The sequence below is a fragment of the Schistocerca gregaria genome, chromosome 4 (assembly GCF_023897955.1).
Source record: "Schistocerca gregaria isolate iqSchGreg1 chromosome 4, iqSchGreg1.2, whole genome shotgun sequence".
In the NCBI taxonomy this organism is placed as follows: domain Eukaryota; kingdom Metazoa; phylum Arthropoda; class Insecta; order Orthoptera; family Acrididae; genus Schistocerca; species Schistocerca gregaria.
In genome coordinates this window covers 319064031-319085014 of record NC_064923.1, presented here as the reverse complement: position 1 = coordinate 319085014, position 20984 = coordinate 319064031, and positions in this window count along the sequence as shown.

Here is a 20984-nt window from a genome sequence, read left to right as displayed (position 1 = left end):
CAAACTATGATTTTTAATGAAGGTCTTTAAAAATCTATATAGTTTTTTGAAAAATAAATTTATGATCAAACTACGAGTGCTATCTCTACCATTGTACAGCCACAAAAACATAATACTGCTGTGAATAAGATATAAAAATTTTAGAGCTTTAGCTTAAGAAGTTGAGTTAATCAGAAACAAAATAAAAGTATTGTAAAGTAAAGGAAAACTCACTATTGAATAAAGAGACAGCTTGCAGCTCTCCAATTTTGTACTCTTTATCTCCTTCAGACTCAAGCTGACACAATCTCTTTCTTTGTTGGAACAATATTTATTCTTAGTTAATTGGTGCATGTTAGGGAAAACCACAAGGGCCAAATGCATTTAAAGAAATCCAAAATATACAAATATTCAATATGTTACCACCAACAGTGCACTGTGTGTCACTGAATGTCTTCAGCAATATTACAAAAAGTTGGTTTGAACAAAACAACATCTAATGTAGGTTGAATCAACCTATATTAATTGTATACAGCCACGGTCTCACCATGTCAGTTTTAGACAAAATAGCTTCAAAACGACATCTATATGATAGAAAAATTAAAATATGTTATGAAGATGATGTAATCTACTAAGGCTGCTGTATGATATGACCACTATGTCACTTGAGCTAGTCCAAGAATGTTGTCATGTCATTCTGTTGCATTTTAGTTTCTTTATGTGTCTATACTTAATTATTAACATGTATCAAGCATATCTCAATTTGTTAAAATGTTTTCCCAGCATCTGTATGATGTTACATGTACTGTTGCTCCTCTGTCATTCTGGATGACTCGTTTATAGTTAATGATAACTGAATGTGTCCTGTAGAAACCACATAAATTCCATGCACATGTTAAATATGTTTGACTTAATATGTAGCTATGTAAAATGTATGCAGCTAAGTAAAATGATGGCATTAATTACATGGAAAATGCATGAAGATGAATCAATAGATCATGTCAAATCATTCGTAGCTAATTTTCGGATTTTTTTCTGCTAGGCATATGCAGTTCTGCAGTGCTAGAGATTATTAGTGGGCCTGATTATAAATTAAACCGAAATACATGGTTGCCAAGCGAATATTTCGAATCGAATTAAAAGCTGGATCTGTAGTCTCCTAAACTGAAGTGACAGTGCCTTGCTGTTTTGTGCCTGGTTGCAAGTCAGGTTATAGAAGTTGCAAAGAGGTAAGACGCTTTTTCAATCCCCCAAAAGATATAGAAAATTTTTTAACAAATGGAAAAAGAGAAGAAAAGAGAATGAAAAAGATATGACAAGGGGCTATCAAGAAACATACATTTGTGATACTCTCGCCACTGGTAATTTGATATTGAAAACAAACAAACAAATTCATTAAATATGGAAAGGAAGCTGAACTGCCCATAATTAATTTGCACTCACAGCCAAATTAAGTTCCTCACATTTTCCCAAATTTGTCCAAGAATTTGTCTATCCCATTAAAGCAAAGAAAATCTCCATGAAAATGAAAGCTTCTTGCAAAATTGTAAATAAAACACCAACTAAATGTTTAAGAATTCGTGACAGTGATACCACCTTTTCCCTTAAGCAGAATCAATTTGTTTTATAGTACTATGTTAGTTGATCCACTTTACAAAGTACCAGTATTGAAATTACAAAAAATCTTTGCTACAGCAACCAATAAACTCAATTCAGAGAATGCTAGAGTAATTGTGCTGCAGGCAGAAGTAGGTAGACTAAAGAATATACTTTTAAATATAATGAAAGCTAATCTAATAAGAAAAAAACAACTACACACATCACGCTCCAGAAGTAGCAGAAAAACGATCCAAAAGTAAAGTGATGCAATAGTTAATTTCTTCTAGATTGTTTTCTGATGGATATTAAATCCTCTTAGGATGTGCATTTGAGGAGACTCTTAATAAGTTTGAAATGCACATATGATATTAACAAGACAGCTGTAGATGCTATTAAAGAGAATTTTAGAGAAGAGACTGGTGAAAACAGAAAGATAGGGGTAGCTTGAAGTTAAACTGAGAGAAGGTATTCATTTCAATAGGACCTCTTCATTCATACATGAATTTGTAGTCTTTGGCAGCATAACACCTGCAGATCAAATTAAAGTATTGGCTGATCATGCCATTGTTTTCATATTTGTATCTCTGCTAGACAGTTGGGTACAAGAAGTTACAGTCTATGCCAGTAAAAATGCAACTCCTGGACAACAGTTAGCAAAAATTTTAATTCAGGGTATAATACAACTGGAGCAGGCAGATTATAAAATTGTATTGTTTATATTTGATGGCAGAAAAGCTAACAAACAAGCCCAGAAACATTTACATATATCAGGAATGAAGGGGAATACTAAACGCTATTTTCAAAATCCTATACTTTCTTATGTTCCAACTTTTTGGTTTTTATTTTCTGCCTTGTTTTCTTCTTTATATTGTTTTAAATGTCTTCCCGTCTATTTATGTCTCTCAGCTGCAGAGCAGCTCTTATGCTTCTGCCAGCGCACACCTGATGGGGGTTGGAAATTACAATAAAGGGGAAAAAATGGACCCAATTGGCCTTGGCGATCATGGACCCCACAACGGAGGATAGGAGCGGCCCCCGGCCGCATCTGTCAAAGGAAACTGCACAGCCCGACCCAGAAACCATATTTTGTGCCACCCATTATCCCTCACAAGAGCAGCTGCAGGACGAACCATTCCTTGATGACGATCACCAATCAGTCACAACAGAAGAAGTAGAGATTTACCAGCAGTTATCTGACGACTGTGCTGACGCTTCTGGGAAGAAGAGTGCGATCTTACTATTGTCCAATGTAATAAGCACCACAGGCAGAGTGTAGAAGAACAACACAACCCACGCAAAAGACTTGTTGACGATATAGGGATGAGGAACAGATACCAAGCCATTGCGCCAGCAGAGGCATCGTTGAGAGAGGCCAAGAACCTGAAGGGGCAGCAGCGACTGAAAGACAAAAAATTAATCATCTCAAACCAACCATGCTACCACTGGTGACCATTCATCATACACAGAATAACCTTGAATTCAATAAGGCTCTCAGTTCCCTTCTAGATGTCGTTCTGAATGCCCTTTACGAATGGGACAGAATAAAATGTCACTTCGACATATTTGCAGACTAGCAACAAGCCATGTCCTTTTCCCCCCAATCACAATGTCCGTTTTTTTACTGATCAATCTCCTGAGGATCAGAACCTGAAACTCGTTATTAAAGGCCTGCCAGAAAAAAATCCTGATAAAAAAGTGCTCAGACCACTACAAGAAACAGGTTACAACATCATCGAGCTACATCACATCAGTACCACAATATAGAATGAGAAAACAAAGAAATTGGTCCCGCAATCGGCGTATTGCATATGGTTACCGAAAGAAAAGGATTATCTCCTCCACTCGAGACTGTTTGTAGAAACCTACAAATTTAAGGATGGCCCAGTCCAGTGCAAATTGTGCCACTAGCAGGAATTTACAGCCAATTACTGCTGCCTCCCATCGAGATGTGTCTGACGTGGTGGCCACCATAAATCAGCGGACTACCAAGTACCAAAACAGAGAAACTTAATTGCGCCAATTGCGACATTCCCTGAGGACCCAACACACCATAACGTCTTACTACTGATCTCACTACATCAAAAACTGAGCAGCGTTCTCTCACTGGTAGAGCATCTCATCAAAGAATTCATTTCACTCTATAACGCACCTCAAGATCTGCACATGGAACGCGAATTGTCTCAAAACAAAGAAGATGGAACTAAAGGACCTCCTGACATGCCACACGATTGATGTTGAGCGCTATTTGGAGGCACATTTAAAGGAGTCGATACAGTTCTGCATATGGAATGTGCACATGCACCATACAGATTGGGCAAGTCAAAAAGGAAGCAGGACTGTCATCCTAGGCTGAAAAGAAATTCATCAATGCGAGGAACGACATCCAAGGCTATAATTGGAAGCTATGGTGGTCACAATCGTCGCAGCCATAGGAAACATCACATGTGTTGCTGCATATCTCAATCCAGCCAGGCACTTATTACCTGAAGACCTACATGACCTCTTCGATCGTTTCGACAGGGTACTGCTGGGAGGCGACCTCAACAGCAAGCACACTGGTTGGAACGTGAGAAAAACGAATCCAAATCGTCAACAACTATTCGGTCTAGAAGAGGACCTCAACATTACTGTGATCGGTCACAGGGACTCTATGAGAGTATCACGTTTTGTCCACGAGCAAGAAGACGACCTTGATATAGCGGTTCTCAAGAATATCAACGTCAGCTACCAACTCTAGGTGATCAATGACTGATCATCAGATCACAATCCCGTAACAGGGCACACATCCCACTGCTGACACACAGCACAAAGCAGACTGACTGGGCACAGTTTCAGTGTTTTCTAGACATCAATGTTCAGCAAACACAAGATGTCTCATTGATGGTCACTACTGATGCAGTGGTAGATACTAACGGCAAAAATCCAAACCGCGAAATGCTAGTCAGCAACACGAATTTTTCGACCAGTCAGCAGCTTTGAGCAGTTTCCCCAACGTCTTCAACCCATCAAAATACGAACTGGAGACGTTGGCTCCACACTAGAAATCCAGAGGATAGAAGACTGATGTACCAACTAAACAGAGAACTCCACAAAAGCGTCTTAGAATGGCGTCAGGAAGTGTGGGAAACAAGATGTCCGAAATCTTGCTATGAACACGAGGTAAGTAACAAGTGATGAACCTGCATCACCAAAAACCACAGAAAAGAGCAATACATGATCCAGATGACCCACTGGCACAGGCAGAACCGTATGCCGGAAAGCACCAATATTCAATTCTGGCCTCAGTTTGGCACTCCGGTTGAAATTAAACAACTCATCCACAAAATGTCCAACAACTTAACATGGATACTTCCTAGAGGTTTAGAAAACGGCGAGGGTAATGCCACTGCCGAATTCCTTGAACGGCTATTACTCGAAATACTACAAAAAGCTATGTTACAGGACAACATGATGTGACCGGAAAGGTTCAGATTCCAAAGTAAACTCTCCAACTTCAGCTCCCGTGGGTTACCGAAACCATGCAAGACAACTGTAATAAACGTTATTTGGCAATTGGAGTGTTCTTGGATCTCGAGAAAGCTGAACCAGAACGCCACCATAAACGACTGTTATGTAAAACTACTTGATAACTTCCTTCAAGACAGGAAATTGTATGTGAGCATCGACAACAAGAATTCTGGGAAGAAACCAGTCAACACTGGTATCCCACATGGATCTATAATCTCGCGAGCACTATTTAACTTTAATATTAAGGTCAATTTCAACGACATTCCGACAGTTCCATATGTGTCAATTAGCCTTTATGCTGACAATACAGCGTTTTAAAACGAGACAGAAAATTCGATCAAGGGATTGTGAGATTGCAACAACTGGATCTCATGGAGCAATGGGCACAACTACTCAAGATAACCATCAACCTGGATAAAACAGTAGCCATTATTTTCACAATACACCGATCAGTCATCCATATGAGGCTCTACATTGGAAACTAATCTATCTCTTGGTCACTTGTGGTAAAATACCTGGACATTTACATGGACACAGAACTACTCTTCATCAATTACGTCACAGAAGAGAAGAAAACTGGACTAAGACGGTTGAGACCTCTCATTCTCTTCTTCAGGAGTAAGGATCTCAATGTTGCCACGAAGATGACACTGTACCAAGCCACGGTGGAGCACACAATGCTCTATGGAGCTACTTCATGGGGCACAATGTGCGACCCCAGGTTCAAGAAGTTTTAGGTCATATGAAACAAGTGTCTCCAAGGGACCCACAGAGCACACCAGAAGATAGCGACAAAGGAACTCTATAATACACTCCACGAAAAATACCTGCGCCAAAAAGTGAGGGAACAGATCGATGTGCTACATCACACCACTCATCAACTGCAGGCACACTCCTTCTCTAGTGATGGCACAAATATAACGTGCCATGTTCCATCCCAAAAGACGATGGAGTTGCACCTGCAAAAATGGCTCTAAGTACTAAGGTACTTAACATCTGAGGTCATCAGTCCCCAAGACTTTGAACTACTTAAACCTAACAAACCTAAGGACAATACACACATCCATGCCCAAGGCGGGATTCGAACCTGCGACCGTAGCAGCTGTGCGGTTCAGGACTGAAGCGCCTAGAACCGCTCGGTCACAGCGGCTTTCTGCACCTGCAGGACACTAAATAGCCTCAATTCAAATACGATTCACAGCGATAAAAATATTTAACAAAATAAATTTAAAAAAGTACTTTCAACGTCCCTACAGGTGAAAGGAACCTTTTATCTGCCCAACACCTGTAAGTAAAGAGCAATAAATACAGTGTAACCACACACAACCAAAGAAACCGAAAAATGGAATTAGGATGACGGTTATGTTACAAATTGATGAAACTACTTAATGGAACTCAGGATCCGTGTTGCTATGATAATTTAAATGTAATTCTAGAATGATGAGTACGAGAAAGTCAAAACTGCTATTCGCCATAGTTGTAAACTTTCTCTTTGCGACAAATGGGAAACATACTTTGGAGAAAGTTATGAAATTAAAGAAAAGCAGTGTATGCCATTTACTTCCTTCTGTGTTCACCCAATTATCTTCGACTACCATAAATATAAAGACTCACCCATAGATTCTGTGACTTTCATTGATTTTATGCTTAAACTTTGCTTTAGTCTTTTTTTAATTGAATTTAAAGTCTACTTTTTAAATTATTATTTTACGTTTGTATCTCGCTTGTTCAGGCTGAACACTATCAGCCAAAATGAAGCTGTCAGATGATAACAAATTCCTTACCTGCATGTTTCGTCTTACCCAGTGAAACCCGCTGTGTTATCAAACTGCCAAAGAGTGAGCAGCTTATGACCTAAAGTAGTGGCAAAAAGATTTTTACGAATAGATTACAACAGATGGCCTGGGGTAGAAAAAGTTTTAATGTAATTCAAATGTTTGACGTTCTCATGGGTAGTTGACACTCACAGTAGTTCGATTTTGACCCCTTGATTATTTGGTAGTACTCAACTTTAGTTCAGTTTCATGATATGTGATGTACTGCGACTGGTTTCTTCTTCATTCACTTTCTCATTATCACATTCACACGTATAATAAACTTTGAACTATTTTCACTTGTGGTGAGGTTTCTTGTGTTTATAAGGTACCTAACACTCTACAAGTATTTATCTTTCTTCACTTTAGGACGTGTCAATGCATTGTTCCCTGTAAGAAATTAATTAACACGAACTTAAAACTGAATGTTCATAGATAAGTGTATAGTGGCTCAATGGCTACTAATACTTTCTTCATATATTCATTCAGGTATTCATTCACTTCAGTCTGCAGTCGTGTTATCACAAAGCTTAGTTCATGCCATGTGTGCATCTCTACTGACCTTGTAAATCTGAGGGATAAAGTGTATTAGAGGCGTGGTGCGACCTCTTATTCAGTTTGCCACTTATATTGTATTCACCTGTTTACCTTCAGCAAGACTTTTCTCGTCCATCAAACATGATTAGTGCATGCACTTTCAATACTTAAATTTGTAAATTTTGTACAAATATAGATAATAATGTAAATGTTGTGTGACTAGGGCATCCCGCTGGGTAGATTGTTCGCCGGGTGCAAGTCTTTCGATCTGACACCACTTCGGCGACTTGCGCGTCGATCGGGGTGAAATGATGATGATTAGGACAACACAAAACCCAGTCCTTGAGCGGAGAAAATCTCCAAACCAGCTGGGAATAGAACCCGGGCCCTTAGGATTGACATTCTGTCGCGCTGACCACTTTTTTTCTTTTTCTTTGTTCTAGATTGTTCGTTGAATTTGTTTGTGGCGATGACATCTGTTCAGGTTGATCGTTGATTCGTCCACTTAGTTTTTTGTTACAGTGGGTAGCCAGCTGCCATTCAGCTACTAGGGGCGGACGTAGATATAATGTATATAGTAGCATAGTTTAAGTAAATATCTCGTAGTTTAGTGTCCCTTTCCTGTGTATATAATTCCTTACCTTATCTTTGTATGTGTGTTTGTATTGTGTGCATTGTTGTGGTTGTACTATAGACTCTCTGTTAATTTTCTATGCCTCTGTTTCTTCGATAGGCTTTAAAAATGGTAGTGCAGGCTGTAGCTCATCAGGTTTCTTTCTTTTGGGCGCTCCAAAGCTTCCATCTGTTCCTGTCTGGCGCGTACACGATTGCGATTTGTTAACTATCTTTCTCCCCAATATGCTGCGTTGCTCTGATACCACTTGTGTTGCGGTGAGTTATGTATTGCATTGCGCACTATTGTGCATTTCACAAGTTCATTTATTTGTTTACAAGTGGGCTGTGTGCAAGGCATAAGCATTGTATTTAGATCCGGGATATTGTCATCTCAAGACACATAAAAGTAAAATTATTCCTTGTAACAACCACTCATCGTTTACATATTTGAAATATAAGAAAAATACAAAACAAAAATTTTCCTTAACAGCTGATGATGATGTCCCATACTTCAAGGAGCTAACAACATAAATTCAAGAATGAGACTTTCCAGCTGCCTAAATCTAATATTATTATACATATATACAACTTAGAGGATATCCGCATATCTTCAATATATAAATGTTCTCAAGTCTTCGTGTGGGTATAGGGTGTCTTTACCTATTTTTGTGTGTACCAGTCTGTATGCTCCGAGGTAGTAGATTTTAGTAATTATGTATGATACAGTGTATAGTAGTTGCCACTTACGGCTCAGTTTTCGAAATTTTGTGGATTTAGGATATGTTCTAAGTAACACCTTTTGTTGTATATAAAATTGTATTGTACGTTTCTGCTTTCTGTCGTAAATTCCTTTCCTCTTTTAGCCCAGCTTCCAAGGATGATTACTACTTGTCATACACTCCTGGAAATGGAAAAAAGAACACATTGACACCGGTTTGTCAGACCCACCATACTTCCTCCGGACACTGCGAGAGGGCTGTACAAGCAATGATCACACGCACAGCACAGCGGACACACCAGGAACCGCGGTGTTGGCCGTCGAATGGCGCTAGCTGCACAGCATTTGTGCACCGCCGCCATCAGTGTCAGCCAGTTTGCCATGGCATACGGAGCTCCATCGCAGTCTTTAACACTGGTAGCATGCGGCGACTGCGTGGACGTGAACCGTATGTGCAGTTGACGGACTTTGAGCGAGGGCGTATAGTGGGCATGCGGGAGGCCGGGTGGACGTACCGCCGAATTGCTCAACACGTGGGGCGTGAGGTCTTCACAGTACATCGATGTTGTCGCCAGTGCTCGGCGGAAGGTGCACGTGCCCGTCGACCTGGGACCGGACTGCAGCGACGCACGGATGCACGCCAAGACCGTAGGATCCTACGCAGTGCCGTAGGGGACCGCACCGCCACTTCCCAGCAAATTAGGGACACTGTTGCTCCTGGGGTATCGGCGAGGACCATTCGCAACCGTCTCCATGAAGCTGGGCTACGGTCCCGCACACCGTTAGGCCGTCTTCCGCTCACGCCCCAACATCGTGCAGCCCGCCTCCAGTGGTGTCGCGACAGGCGTGAATGGAGGGACGAATGGAGACGTGTCGTCTTCAGCGATGAGAGTCGCTTCTGCCTTGGTGCCAATGATGGTCGTATGCGTGTTTGGCGCCGTGCACGTGAGCGCCATAATCAGGACTGCATACAACCGAGGCACACAGGGCCAACACCCAGCATCATGGTGTGAGGAGCGATCTCCTACACTTGCCGTACACCTCTGGTGATCGTCGAGGGGACACTGAATAGTGCACTGTACATCCAAACCGTCATTGAACCCATCGTTCTACCATTCCTAGACCGGCAAGGGAACTTGCTGTTCCAACAGGACAATGCACGTCCGCATGAATCCCGTGCCACCCAACGTGCTCTAGAAGGTGTAAGTCAACTACCCTGGCCAGCAAGATCTCCGGATCTGTCCCCCATTGAGCATGTTTGGGACTGGATGAAGCGTCGTCTCACGCGGTCTGCACGTCCAGCACGAACGCTGGTCCAACTGAGACGCCAGGTGGAAATGGCATGGCAAGCCGTTCCACAGGACTACATCCAGCATCTCTACGATCGTCTCCATGGGAGAATAGCAGCCTGCATTGCTGCGAAAGGTGGATATACACTGTACTAGTGCCGACATTGTGCATGTTCTGTTGCCTGTGTCTATGTGCCTGTGGTTCTGTCAGTGTGATTGTGTGATGTATCTGACCCCAGGAATGTGTCAATAAAGTTTCCCCTTCCTGGGACAATGAATTCACGGTGTTCTTATTTCAATTTCCAGGAGTGTATTTTATCGCCCAATGATAATTCCTGTATCGGTATTTTGGGCAAAGGTTTCTCCCACTTGCCTACTTGTTTGCAACTGAACGTCAGCTCATTTGGTGTAAATCCAGTAGATGTTTGGGGAAGGTTGTTAACAACATGTAAGAAAGGAATGACATATTCAATCCACTTGGTAAGTTTATGAAGTATGTGGGTGCTTACAAACCTGTTGAATTCCTTAAACACATATTCTATAGGAGGTGCTTCGAGATGAAATCTGGTTACTAAAATGTATTTGATGTCGTTAGAAACTACAAATTCTTTACGTTTACATTCAACAAAATATGAGGCATTATCTGTTAATATGACTTCTGGTTCTCTTGGAAAATAACCCTCTTTAATTAGTCTTCCATTCCATGAACCATGGACCTTGCCATTGGTGTGGAGGCTTGCGTGCCTCAGCGATACAGATAGCCGTACCGTAGGTGAAACCACAACGGAGCGGTATCTGTTGAGAGACCAGACAAACATGTGGTTCCTGAAGAGGGGCAGCAGCCTTTTCAGTAGTTGCAGGGGCAACAGTCTGGATGATTGACTGATCTGGCCTTGTGACAATAACCAAAACGGCCTTGCTGTGCTGGTACTGCGAACGGCTGAAAGCAAGGGGAAACTACGGCAATAATTTTTCCTAAGGGCATGCAGCTTTACTGTATGATTAAATGATGATGGCGTCCTCTTGGGTAAAATATTTCGGAGGTAAAATAGGCCCCCATTCTGATCTCCGGGCGGGGACTACTCAAGAGGATGTCGTTATCAGGAGAAAGAAAACTGGCGTTTTACGAATCGGAGCATGGAATGTCAGATCCCTTAATCGGGCAGGTAGGTTAGAAAATTTAAAAAGGGAAATGGATAGGTTAAAGTTAGATATAGTGGGAATTAGTGAAGTTCGGTGGCAGGAGGAACAAGACTTTTGGTCAGGTGACTACAGGGTTATAAACACAAAATCAAATAGGGGTAATGCAGGAGTAGGTTTAATAATGAATAGGAAAATAGGAATGCGGGTAAGCTACTACAAACAGCATAGTGAACGCATTATTGTAGCCAAGATAGATACGAAGCCCACACCTACTACAGTAGTACAAGTTTATACGCCAACTAGCTCTGCAGATGACGAAGAAATTGAAGAAATGTATGATCAAATAAAAGAAATTATTCAGATAGTGAAGGGTGACGACAATTTAATAATCATGGGTGACTCGAATTCGGTAGTAGGAAAAGGGAGAGAAGGAAACTTAGTAGGTGAATATGGACTGGGGGTAAGAAATGAAAGAGGAAGCCGCCTGATGGAATTTTGCACAGAGCACAACTTAATCATAGCTAACACTTGGTTCAAGAATCATAAAATAAGGCTGTATACATGGAAGAAGCCTGGAGATACTGACAGCTTTCAGATAGATTATATAATGGTAAGACAGAGATTTAGGAACCAGGTTTTAAATTGTAAGACATTTCCAGGGGCAGATGTAGACTCTGACCACAATCTATTGGTTATGACCTGTAGATTAAAACTGAAGAAACTGCAAAAAGGTGGGAATTTAAGGAGATGAGACCTGGATAAACTAAAAGAACCAGAGGTTGTACAGAGTTTCAAGGAGAGCATAAGGGAGCAATTGACAGGAATGGGGGGATAGAAATACGGTGGAAGAAGAATGGGTAGCTTTGAGGGATGAAGTAGTGAAGCAGCAGAGTATCAAGTACGTAAAAAGGCGAGCGCTAGTAGAAATCCTTGGGTAACAGAAGAAATATTGAATTTAATTGATGAACGGAGAAAATATAAAAATGCAGTAAATGAAGCAGGCAAAAAGGAATACAGACGTCTCAAAAGAGAGATCGATGGGAAGTGCAAAATGGCTAAGCAGAGGTGGCTAGAGGACAAATGTAAGGATGTAGAGACAGGTGAAATATCCTCAGACTGCAAGAAGAATATAATAATTCCAATCCTAAAGAAAGCAGGTGTTGACAGATATCAAAATTACCGAACTATCAGTTTAATAAGTTACAGCTGCAAAATACTAACGCGAATTCTTTACAGACGAATGGAAAAACTAGTAGAATCCGACCTCGGGGAAGATCAGTTTGGATTCCATAGAAATGTTGGAACACGTGAGGCAATACTGACCCTACGACTTATCTTAGAAGCTAGATTAAGGAGGGGCAAACCTACAATTCTAGCATTTGTAGACTTAGACAAAAGCTTTTGACAATGTTGATTGGAATACTCTCTTTCAAATTCTGAAGGTAGCAGGGGTAAAATACAGGGAGCGAAAGGCTATTTACAATTTGTACAGAAACCAGATGGCAGTTATAAGAGTCGAGGGACATGTAAGGGAAGCAGTGGTTGGGAAGGGGGTGAGACAGGGTTGTAGCCTCTCCCCGATGTTATTCAATCTGTATATTGAGCAAGCAGTGAAGGAAACAAAAGGAAAATTCAGAATAGGTATTAAAATCCATGGAGAAGAAATCAAGATGTTGAGGTTCGCCGATGACATCGTAATTCTGTCAGAGACGGCAAAGGACTTGGAAGAGCAGTTGAACGGATTGGATAGTGTCTTGAAAGGAGGATATAAGATGAACATCAACAAAAGCAAAACAAGCATAATGGAATGTAGTCGAATTAAGTCAGGTGATGCTGAGGGAATTAGATTAGGAAATGAGACACTTAAAGTAGTAAAGGAGTTTTGCTATTTGGGGAGCAAAATAACTGATGATGGTCGAAGTAGAGAGGATATAAAATGTAGACTGGCAATGGCAAGGAAAGGTTTCTGAAGAAGAGAAATTTGCTAACATCGAATATAGATTTAAGTGTCAGGAAGTCATTTCTGAAAGTATTTGTATGGAGTGTAGCCATGAATGGAAGTGAAACATGGACGATAAATAGTTTGGACAAGAAGGGAATAGAAGCTTTCGAAATGTGGTGCTACAGAAGAATGCTGAAGATTAGATGGGTAGATCACATAACTAATGAGGAAGTATTGAATAGGATTGGGGAGAAGACAAGTTTGTGGCACAGCTTGACCAGAGGAAGGGATCGGTTGGTAGGACATGTTCTGAGGCATCAAGGGATCACAAATTTAGTATTGGAGGGCAGTGTGGAGGGTAAAAATCGTAGAGGGAGACCAAGAGATGTGTACACTAAGCAGATTCAGAAGGATGTAGGTTGCAGTAGGTACTGGGAGATGAAGAATCTTGCACAAGATAGAGTAGCATGGAGAGCTGCATCAATCCAGTCTCAGGACTGAAGGCCACAACAACAGCAATTCATCTTATAATTCAACTGGCTGTAATGTTCTGTACAGCGTGCAAGTTTACATTTTTGTTGAAAAATATCATACAGGCCTACTATATACATTAATGGCCATTAAAATTGCAACACCAAGAAGAAGTGCATATGATAAATGGGTATTCATTGGACGAATATATTAATCTAGAACTGACATGTGATTACATTTTCACGCAATTTGGATGCATAGATCCTGAGAAATCAGTACTCAGAACAGCCACCTCTGGCCGTAATAATGGCCTTGATATGCCTGGGCATTGAGTCAAACAGAGTTTGGATGGCGTGTACAGGTACAGCTGCCCATGCAGCTTCAACACGATACCACAGTTCATCAAGAGTAGTGACTGGCGTATTGCGATGAGCCAGTTGCTCGGCCACCATTGACCAGACGTTTTCAATTGGTGAGAGATCTGGAGAATGTGCTGAACAGGGCAACAGTCGAACATTTTCTGTATCCAGAAAGGCCCGTACAGGACCTGCAAAATGCGGTCGTGCATTATCCTGCTTAAATGTAGTGTTTCGCAGGGATTGAATGAAGGGAAGACTGACGGGTTGTAACACATCTGAAATGTAACGTCCACTGTTCAAAGCGTCGTCAATGCGAACAAGAGGTGAGCGAGACGTGTAACCAATGGTACCCCATACCATCACGCCAGGTGATACGATGCTTCCAATGTGCGTTCATCGCGATGCTGCCACACATGGATGAGACCATCATGATGCTGTAAACAGAACCTGGATTCATCCAATAAAATGACGTGTTGCCATTCGTGCACACAGGTTCTTCATTGAGTACAAAATCGCAGACGCTCCTGTTTGTGATGCAGCGTCCAGAGTAACCGCATCCATGGTCTCCGAGCTGATACTCCATGCTGCTGCAAACGTCGTCGAACTGTTCGTGCAGATGGTTGTCGTCTTGCAAACGTTCCCTTCACTTGAATCAGGGATCGAGACGTGGCTGCATTATCCGTTACAGCCACGCGGATAAGATGCCTGTCATCTCGACTGCTAGTGATACGAGGCCGTTGGGATCCAGCACGGCGTTCCGTATTACCGTCCTGAACCCACCGATTCCATATTCTGCTAACATTCATTGGATCTCGACCAACGTGAGCAGGAATGTCGCGATACGATAAACCGCAATCGCGATAGGCTACAATTCGCCATTTTTCAAAGTCGGAAACGTGATGGTATGCATTCCTCCTCCTTACACAAGGCATGACAACGTTTCACCAGGCAATGCCAGTCAGCTGCTGTTTGTGTATAAGAAATCAGTTGGAAATGTTCCTTGTGTCAGCACATTGTAGGTGTCACCACCGGTGCCAACCTTCTGTGAATGCTTTGAAAAGCTAATCAATTGCATATCACAGCGTCTTCTTCCTGTCGGTTAAATTTCGCGTCTGTAGCATGTCATCTTCGTTGTGTAGCAATTTTAATGGCCAGTAGTGTACTTTACGCTACCCTTACCTCTAGGATAGGGTCCAACAACATCATAAAATACCTTTTATAGAGTTTATTTTAGTCTCAATGGGATGTATTTCAATCTGCTTAGATACGTTAGAATGTTTTGTTTTCTAGCAGACAATTCACTTACTTAGCATCTGTAGTACTCTTCGTCTAAGTTTGGGGAAATAACAATATTTTGTTAGAGCCCTTTGCAGTGTCATAATGGACCCAAGGATTGTGTGTGTACAAGATAAAATCATTCACATATTCCTCTGGTAAACACAGGCGCCATTGTTCTTATTCAAGAAGGTTCCTATGGAACAGAATAGCTTTGTGAACAGTGAAAAACCTTTTTAAATTTGCATCACCGTTTTGCATTAGTTTCGCTCTTACCTTACTTCAGCATGTGTCTTCCTGCTGTAATTGGTCCATGTGTTTACACATGTGGACATAGTATGGTTGGAGTGTTTTGTCTTCCATCAACATAGCTCTTATTTCACCTTGTAAAGGGACACATTTTACAAGCAATACTTTTCTTCAACAGAAATTATCGATACCAAAAATAAGTACAACTTTTTAAACAGGTTAATATAATCCATAAAAAGAAATTACTTTACTTTTTTGATAACAATCGATATGTGCTAGCTCTGTATGTACAATTAAAATTACTTTGCTTTTGAAATATTTGAAACTACGAAATATCTGGCACAATTAAAATTCCTATTAATAATTGCGCCATCTGATGATATTTATTATATTTACTTCTGGATTCATTTATAAAAAAATATATAAATTGGTGAAGATTCATTTGTCAAGAAAATTTATGCACTCTTTGAAATATTGTTAGTACTGCAGAATGGATTAGCTGTGGCCATTCCTCTGATGTGATCGGATGTGTTTTTATTTCTGGCAATAACAATGTCATTTTAGGTTTGTAAGTGGAAATTGTAAAGACAGGGTGTTACAGAAAAGTGTGAGAGAATAAAATTAACTAGTCAGGCAATTCTTCAGAAGTTGTTATGTCAATTAGAAACATGAGAACCTATGATATAAAAAATTTCAGCTTCAAGTATCAACCCCTAGACGTGAAAAATTGGAGCCAACTATGAGAAAAGAATATAAGTAAAAAAGTTTATTGTAAATCTTACTCCTCTCGAAGCTTATTAAAAGAATTTGTTATGATGTCAGTGACAATCAAAAAATGAGGGAGGGATAGATTACAACCTCCCTGCTCTAAAAGATTCTTAAATTCCTCTAAGCCTTGTGGTAATCAAGAAAGAGCATCAGCTGTTACGTTCAGGTATTCTTTTATCTACACTATTTCAAAATCGAATTCTTGAAGATACATATACCACTTGGCTATCCGTTGGTGTAGCAATTTACAAGTTAACCAAAGCGATAGGGACTGATGCTCACAGTATTTACCCCAATGAAAATATTCAAACTTATTATAGAACCAATTTACAGGCAAACCCTCCAACTCCGTAACTGAACATGAACGTTCAGCATCGTATAAGATACAACTGGCGAAGCTAATTACTTTAGGGAGGAGTTTTCCCTCTTCTACCATTTACATCTATGTGGATACTCTGCAAATCACATTTAAGTGTCTGGCAGAGAGTTCATCGAACCACCTTCATAATTCTCTATTGTTCCAATCTCTTAGAGTGTGGAAAGAACAAACACCTATATCTTTCCATAGGAGTTCTGATTTACCTTATTTTATCATAGTGATCGTCTCTCCCTATGTAGGTCGGTGTCAATAAAATATTTTCGCATTCTGAGGAGAAAGGTGGAGATTGCAATTTCATGAGAAGATTCCGTCACAACGAAAAATGCCTTTCTTTTAATGATGTCCAGCCCAAATCTTGTATAATATCTGTAACACTCTCTCCCATATTTCGTGATAATATAAAACGTGCTGCCCTTCTTTGAACTTTTTTCGATGTACTCCATAGGTCCTATCTGGTATGCGCAGCAGTAGACTTTTTACAGACAAGTGTAGTGTAGGCAGTCTCCTTAGTAGAACTGTTACATTTTCTAAGTGTCCTGCCAATAAAACGCAGTCTTTGGTTAGCCTTCCTCACAACATTTTCTATGTGTTCCTTCCAATATAAGTTGTTCGTAATTGTAATACCTTGGTATTTAGTTGAATTTACGGCTTTCAGATTAAACTGATTTATCATGTAACCGAAGTTTAGCGAATTACTTTTAGCACTCTTGTGGTTGACCTCACACTTTTGGTTATTTAGGATAATCTGCCAAGTTTTGTACCATTCAAATATCTTTTCTAAATCGTTCTGCAATTTGTTTTGAATTTCTGATGACTTCATTAGTCGATAAACGACAGCGTCATCTACAAACAACCTAAGATGGCTGGTTAGATTGTCTCCCAAATCGTTTATATAGATAAGGAACAGCAAAGGGCCTATAACACAACCTTGGAAATCGCCAGAAATCACTTCTGTTTTACTCGATGACTTTCTGTCAATTACTACGAACTGTGACCTCTCTGACAGGAAATAACAAATCCAGTAACTTAACTGAGACAATATATAAGCACGCAATTTCATTACAATCCACTTGTGTGGTACAGTGTCAAAAGCCTTCCAGAAATCCAGAAACACGGAATCGATCTGAAATCATTGTCAATAGCACTCAACACTTCATGTGAATAAAGAGCTAGTTGTGTTTCACAGGAATGATATTTTCTAAACCCATGCTGAGTATGTGTCAATATATAGTTTTCTTCGTGGTAGTTCATAATGTTTGAACACAATACATGTTCCAAAACGCTGCTGCATATCGAAATTATCGATATGGGCCCGTAATTTAGTGGATTTCTCCTACCACCTTTCTTGAATATTTGTATGATCTGTTCTATTTTCCAGTCTTCGTGTATGGATCTTTCGTCAAACGATTTTAAGTATGGAGCAATGCATCAGCATACTCCTGGTAAACAGTCTCGACCAAAAGACTTGCTTTTATTAAGTGATTCAAGTTGCTTCACTTCTCTGAGGGTATTTACTTCTACATTACTCATGTTGGCAGCTATTTTCGAGTCGAATTCTGGGTTATTTACTTCGTCTTCTCTTGTGAAGGCATTTCGGAAGTCTGCGTTTAGTAGCTCTGCTTTGGCAGCACTGTCTTCGATGGTATCTCCTTTGCTATTGCCCACAGAAGGCATTGATTGTTTCTTGCCGCTAACATAGTTCACATATGGCCAGAATCTCTTTGCATTTTCTGGCAGATTTCGAGATAAAGTTTCGTTTTGGAAACTGTTATAGGCATCTCACATTGAAGTCAGCACTAAATTTCGAGTTTCTGTAAAAGATCGCCAATCTTAGTGATTTTGTGTCTGTTTAAATTTATCTTGTTTGTTTCGTTCTTTCTACAACAGTGTTCTAACCTGCTTTGTGTGCCAAGGAGAATCAGCTCCATCGTTTGTTAATTTATTCGGTATAAATCTATTCTATTTTTTTGAATTCGAATCACATCTGGACTACAATTATATTATTAAATAGAATGAGCGGAGATTGTCTCTCAGGAAGGTGTCAAGTGAATTTCTTATTTGCCTTTTTGAATAGGTATATTTTTCGCTTATTTTTGGAGGATTTGGGGATTACAATATTCAGTCTCGCTACGACAACCCTGTGTTCACTAATCCCTTAATCGATGCTCGTTATTAAATCAGGATTATTTGTGGCTAAGAGGACAAGTGTGTTTTCACAACTGTTTACTATTCGTGTGGACTTATCAACTAACTGCTGGAAATAATTTCAGAGAATACGTTTAGCACAATTTCGGATGATATTTTATGCATAACTCCGGAATTAAACACGTATTTTCGCCAACAGATCAAGGGTAAATTAAAGTCACCACCAACTATAATCGTATGAGTCGGGTATGTGTTTGAAATCAAACTCAAGTTTTCTTTGAACCTTCCAGCAACTGTATCATCTGAATTGGGATGTCAGTAAAAGAATCCTATTATCGTCTTATTCCGTTTGCCATCTATAACCTCTGCCCACAGTAACTCACAGGAAGTATCTACTTCAATTTCATGACAAGTTAAACTGCTTCTAGCAGCAACAAACACGCCACTGCCAACCGTGTTTAGCCTGTCCTCTTAGAACACCATTAGGTTTCTCGCAAAAATTTCGACAGAACGTATAACCGACTTTAGTCAGCTTTCAGTGTCTACAACGATTTGAGCATCAGTGCTTTCCATTAGAGCTTGGAGCACTGGTACTTTCTCAACACAGCTACGGCAATTTACAAGTGTTATACCAGTGGTTCCTGTATCTACGTTATTCCTGTGCTCAGTCTGCACCCTTTGTGACTGAAGCCCTTCTTGTGTTTTCCCAAGGCCCTCTAACCTAAAAAAAAAAAAAAAAAAAAAAAACGCCCAGTCCACGCCACACAGCCCCTGCTACCTTTGCAGCCACCTCCTGTGTATAGTGGACACCTGAACTATTCAGCGGAACCCAAAACCCAACCACCCTTGGTGCAAGTCGAGGAATCTGCAGCCTACACAGTCGCAGAACCATCTGAGCCTCTGATTCAGACCCTCCACTCAGGTCTGAACCAGAGGTTCGCAATCGGCCTTGTCGACTATGTTGCAAATCGTCAGCTTCGTTTTCATCTTGCAAGCAAGACTGGCTGCCTTTACCACTTCTGTTAGCTGCTTGAAACCAGAGAGACTCTCTTCTAATCCAGTGACACACATCATTGGTATTGACGTGAGCAACCCCCTGCAGTTGGCTGCACCCTGTGCCCTTCATGGCATCCGGGAGGACCCTTTCCATATCTGGAATGACTTCACCTGGTATGCACACAGAGTGCATATTAGTTTTCTTTCCCTTCTTATCAGCTAAGTCTCTAAGGGGGCCCATATTGCACCTAATGTTGTAGATTCCAGCTATCAATAATCCAGCCTTCTGTGATTGGCTGGAACTTGTACGCTGAGTGTTTTTTTCTGAAACAGGACTGGCGACAGCATCTGGCTCAGTGACCGTGTCAGCTACAGACAGCACCTGGCACCTGCTTGTCAGACAAATCAGGGAGGCCTTACGTGCAGCTGCCTGGGAAGTCTTTTTCCACCTGCTTCACACCGGGGCGACCCCCCACTCGACCACAGGTGAGGGGTCAACCTCAGTGTGAGCAGTAAGTGGGTTGGCCAACGATGAGGACCAATTGGAGGACTCCAATGTGCTGGACGTCTGTTGGATCCCCACAGCCAGCCCACAACAATGGTGCCCATCCACTGCAGCCTCAAGCTGTGTAACTGAACCCATCACAGCTTGAAGCTGAGAGTGAGGTGTCACCAACTCGGCTCACATCCACATGCAATAATCACAGTCACTGTCCATACTAAAGACTGTGGTAAACTAAACTAAACTATGTAGATAAACAGACTATCAGAATGTGCTGCATAATTCTACTGTAAACCCTGACGAAAACGAAAGAATTGTAATAATACGCAGATATTCTAAAAAGTAACTGCAGAAGCACTCAGGAGAAACTATATAATTCCCCCCTGATTAGGAACTTGTAATATATCACAAAATCGGTTTACTTTCCAATGCAAACTAAAACGCGAGAACTGTTGCTTTTAGATATTAAATTTACACACAGAAACTCCAGAAACCAAACTATTAAGGCATACAGATGATACAATAAAATTCGTTCCTTGTTAGGAACTCGTAAATGTCACAAAAGCAGTTACTTCCCTGTTGCTGCGTCTGTCTCGGTCAGCTACTACAGCCTGACTTTTTAAAGAGGCATGCACCCGAGCCTTGGCAGTATACTTCCGAATTTCTTCATGTAGTTTTATTTACCAATAAGAGGACC